This window comes from Gekko japonicus, unplaced genomic scaffold (genome assembly GCF_001447785.1).
Source record: "Gekko japonicus isolate JY-2015 unplaced genomic scaffold, Gekko_japonicus_V1.1 scaffold203, whole genome shotgun sequence".
NCBI classification, from domain to species: domain Eukaryota; kingdom Metazoa; phylum Chordata; class Lepidosauria; order Squamata; family Gekkonidae; genus Gekko; species Gekko japonicus.
Genome location: NW_015170280.1, coordinates 924139 through 929320, shown reverse-complemented (window position 1 = coordinate 929320; position 5182 = coordinate 924139).

The following is a 5182-nucleotide window of genomic DNA, read 5'->3' as shown; positions in this document are numbered from 1 at the left end:
CCTACTAAGGGTGGGTACCCATTTATCTACTTGCAATTATGTTGCTTTCGAACCGCTGGGTAGGCGGGAGCTGGGACAAGGGTCGAGAGCTCACCCCGACCGCGGTGGTACTCGAACAGCCATAGTGGCTGCTCAAGATGTTGTTACTTTAAGCAGGCATTAGCTGCCTGCGCCACCGTGGTGAGGATTAAAAAGCCACTACTGTGCTGCTGCCACAAAACATCTGGGCTCTCCCCAGTTGTCTTGCATTGAGTCTGTGAGTAAACTGAGAGGGCTGCCTTTGTTAAGGACTCTGTACTCAAGAGGACTGCATAGCTATCTGTAGCAGGAAACTGAGATGGTCCCCCCACCCCCCAGACAGGGCTCCTGCTGCCCACTTACCTTAAGACATTTGGGGATAAAATCCAAAAGATCCTGAACGTGGGGAAGGGGGGGGGGCTCTGGATGCTCCCTACCAACTGACTAGTAAGGGGCTGAGTTCATCCCAGCCAGGTATGTGTGTCAACCATTAGAGCTGTCAACCTCCAGGTAGGGCCTGGAGTTCTCCCAGAATGACTGATCTCCAGACAACAGAGATCAGTTCCCCTGCAGGAAATGGCAACTTCAGAAAGTCAGCTCTATGGCATATCCACATAGCCTTACCAGGAAGTGATAAGCTTCCTGCCCTCTTGCTGCATTTCTTTGCACTTGTTTGAAAGAACAGAAGAAGAAAATGGGGGATGGGGGGTGGGGGGAGTAACAGGGCAGATGTTGTGATGTTACTTCCAGGTGAGCAACCGGAAGTGACATCACAGCATCAGCAGCGCTCTAGAACCTCCCCAATGATCTACGGTCTTTAGTGTGTCACGGGTGCCCTGACATGACTCCCAGGTGCTTGCCCAGAAGGGATATTGCAGCATCAGTACTCCCCCCCCCCCCCCCCGCTCTGCCTCATAATGTTCCCGGGGATTGCCAGTGCAGTGCTGGCAACCCTGCATCCCTGCTGAGCTTCCTCCCCAGGACCTGCCCCAAAATCTTTAGGAATTGCCAAAGCCAGAGTTGATAACACTATCGGCCATATACATTTCCTTGACCAAATACATTTTCTTACATCTCTGAACCGGACAAACTCTTTATGAGACCATGCCTTCCTGTTTCTTTGGAAACTGAAATAAAACAGTATCCAGTCCCCAAAACAAAGAACTGAACCTGGATTCCTGCCATCTCCTGGATGCAGGGATGCTTTGGAAGGGCCCAGGAGGCATTTATGCCTGCAAGGAGCATCCTAATTGGAAAAACCTTCCTCCAGCACTAAACAAGGCTTGGTATAGAACTTCCCAACACTTTGTGGCTGCCCTTCCCCAACAGCAGCCATTTTGTGATTGGCTCCACACCTTAGGGCAGTCATTTTGTTGTAGTACCCACTATGAATGAATGAATGAATTGAATTTATTACAGCGCATAGCCAGCAATATAAAAACATACCTACAAATATTTATCATATAAATAGATTACAATGTCTAAAATATCCAGATGGTAAAACTATTTGTGTAAAATTATACAAGCATTTTAAACTCTAAAACCAGAAATACGGTGTAAAAAAGGACAGAATTTTAGTCTTAAAAAAATAAAGTAATAAGAATAAAAAGATCAATTAGATTAAAAACAAACAGTCCTAACCCAAGTGGCTGCCTGAACACTGATGAGCTTTTACAACCAAACAACAACATTTCACTATCTGGTGTAGCGCTATATGATCAGAATTTATAAGCAATTTCTCTATCTTATCCTGATCCGAGGAGCCAACCAAGAGAGGACCAATAAGTTTTGTGCGAGCTTCGTTATATAATGGACATCTTAGGAACACATGTTCCTGGGATTCTATCTCCCCAGACGCACACATGCACAGCCTCTCATTTCGGGGAGTTTTCTTGAATTTGCCCTCAAGAATTGCAGAAGGTAAAGCAGAGCATCTAGCCAGCGTATACGCCCTCCTAGTAGTACCCATTATCTGTTCTCAAAATTCCAGAAGAGGCTGTAGAGTGATCTACTTGACCTTTGGAAATGTACTGAGGTGGGAGGTACACAGAATGTAGAGAGGAAGCACAAATTCCTGGCCCCTAGAAACCATACCCAGGGCTTCTTTGCCTGCTGGCCAACACTGACCTACATATTTTCATACTTCTCTCTGGAGCCTGGATGACTAGAAACTTGGCTTTTAAACTCTTTTTTCAGAAGGCCAAATTGTGCATTAATAGTCAGATTCCTAGCTGGGCTTCTAAAAATCACCCAACATTTTCTAAAAAGAAAGCGTCTAGTCACATGAGAAAACAACAGGCGCATTAGTTCACCCTGGTTTAAACTGAGTTCTGTTGAAACAATCAGTACTGTGCATTCTTTCCACTCCAGGCTATAGCTATTGTTCAAACATACTAGCCTACCTTACAGAGTTGCTGTAAGGATTACAGAGACAAAAGGATGCAAAGTGCTTTGGAACATACTACACAAATATTAAGCATTAGCATTAAAAGGCAAGAGACCTTGGGTTTGGGGAGAAATTTGGCAATCATAACCATGGAAACTTTCCCTTCCAAAGAAGTAGATACCTACAGTGCCATCAATCAGAGAGGAAAGGGGTGAAAAATTCCAAGGATAGCAGCCTGGAGAAAATGGCAGCTTTGGAGAATGGTCTCTATTGCATTAGATCCCTGCTGAGTTCCCCTCCAAACTTCCTCCAGGCTCCATCCTCAAATCTCCAGAGATTTCTCAAGCTTGAGTTGGCAACCCTAGAAGGGAGGGTTTTATTCTGCTTTCTGTTCTGCAGCAGCCCCCTTCCCATGCCAATCATTTCCTCCACCCATCTTCATAAATTGGCTCTGCCCACCCATCCCTCTCAGCCAATGGAATCCTCCCCACCATGCTGCTGAATGTTTGCTGTTTGCCATGGAAACTGTTACTTTAGCAACAGAAGGGGGAATTCCACCCTGTGGTCCTCGCTCTCCAGCATCACAGCCACCTTCATAATCAAGACCAGAATCCAAAAATACCATCAGGAAAGCCTCATTACATCTTGCACAAAATAATTCGGACTCTGGGATACACAAGAGAGAGCTCAATGTCAGTTCTGGCCCCCCTATGGGAGAAGATAAACCCCCCCCCCCAGCTGCATTAACCATGTGAGAAAACCCTCAATCTGTGCTCTTTGGGTCTCCAGGGCTTTGCCAGACATTGCCACGCCAAAAATGTGGGCAACACTTTGTTCCCTTTTAATGCTGAGCTTTACATTTTTTACACAAATTTCTTACACTGCTGGAGAAATGCAAGAAATGTTACATTGAGTTGAAAACCCAGAAGCCAAAGTGGGGGTTGCCCCGGCCAGGAATATTAAAAGATGAAGCATCATCTGTTAATTATATTTGACTTACACTATGTAATCCCACCTCAAGATTTGGTGAGAAAGGTAGACTAAAAATAATGTAAATAAAAGAATAAATCAGAAAGTAGGTGGGGGAGGGGCAACATCAGTGATGAGAAATATTGCAAAACTAGGAAAAAGGCCCGTTGTGGAAATAAAAACAACGGCCTCTAGAAAGAAGTGCCCCGGCCTTGGACACTCAGTGTTAATTTGGTGTGGTGACCTCAGCAGGGTATAATGACACTGAGTCCACCATTTTCTCCAGAGGAACTGATCTCTGCTACCTAAAGAACAGTTGTAATTTTGAGTGATCTCCAGCCCTCACCTGGAGATTGGCAACGATGGTTCCCCAGAAGGGAATAGTTGGTTTGGAGGGTGGAGTCTATGGCTTTGTACCTGTCCGAGGTCCCACGCCTCCTGAAACCTCACCCTCTCCAGGCTCCATCCCTCACATCTCCAGGAATTTCCCACCTGGAGTTGGCAACCCTATCTCCTTCCAATCATCAACCTACCTTTATTTCCCCCTCACTCTTCAGCTTTCCACCCCCCACACACCTGCAGCCTCTCCCGTGCTCTGAAGCCCTGACTTCTACGTCACATTGGCTGTCATGGGGGCCACCTCAGCAGCATATAAGGATACAGAGCCCACCATTTTCTCCAGGGGAACTGATCTCTGCCGCCTGGAAAGCAGTTGTAATTCTGAGTGATCTCCAGCCCTCACCTGGAGATTAGACACATTTTACCTCAGAAGAGCAAACTGTTTAGAATGTTAGAGGCAAAAGCCAATCAAGTCGCATATGCAAACGACCCCTGTGTTCCAAGGCAAAGGCCAACGAGGCTGCATATGCAAATAACCTCTGTGTTCTGACTGGCTATGGGGGGGAGAGGAACAGCAAAATGTTTAGAATGTTGGAGGCAGGACTCAGGCAAAGCAGCCAGTGGATAGGGAGACCGTCTGAATGACAGATCAGAGAGTGAACTGATTTTGGAGCGTGTGGAATGTTCTAGAGAAGTGCCACCACCATTCGGCTTTTATTTATAAGAGAGATGTCCTGTCCCCCCCAAATTGTGCACCTTGTTCAGTACATTAACAAAGACTTCAGGGGGATTAGTCAGCAGGGGGCAAGCTTTAAGAGGTGGGGGCAAGCTTTAAGAGGTGGGAGTGGAAGGGCACTGTTTAAAAAGAATATTTTGGTCCTCATATGGAAATGAAATAGGGCATTTTAAATATATATATATATTAAAGACAGCCTTTCATTCTGATGAAGAGCAACATTTGTTGATTAAATTCTAAACTCACAAGTTGCCCAAGAGCTTGAAAAAGGTCACCTATAAAGCAGTTTATGATAAAAAGGCAGACATTTAATCCAGGAGAAAGCAGGTGGTTTTTCAGTGTGAACCTGTAAGAAACATCACAGGACAAGCTATATTTTACTCTACCCTGGGACTAAATTTCCTACCAAGGGCCTGTCTGGCCCATACACTAACCCAGTTGATGGGGGACACCTCTTCTAGTTACAGCTATATGAGAGTGTTGGTCTTTGGAGTACTCTTACCGCTTTCCAAAGGACTCCAAAGCTCAGTGACATCAGAGATCCTTCCCCTACCTAAAGAGAATGAGCCTTCTTGTTTCCACTGCTCCATTCTGGCATCTGTGACAAAATGGCTGGCAGGCAAAGGCAGCAGTGTATTTTAAAATGGATGCCAGCCTGGTAGTCCTTAGGGGGGGGGAGGTATTCCATAGGGAACAATGGAGCTGCCATACCGCCCTGCCTACAGTTCCCAGAA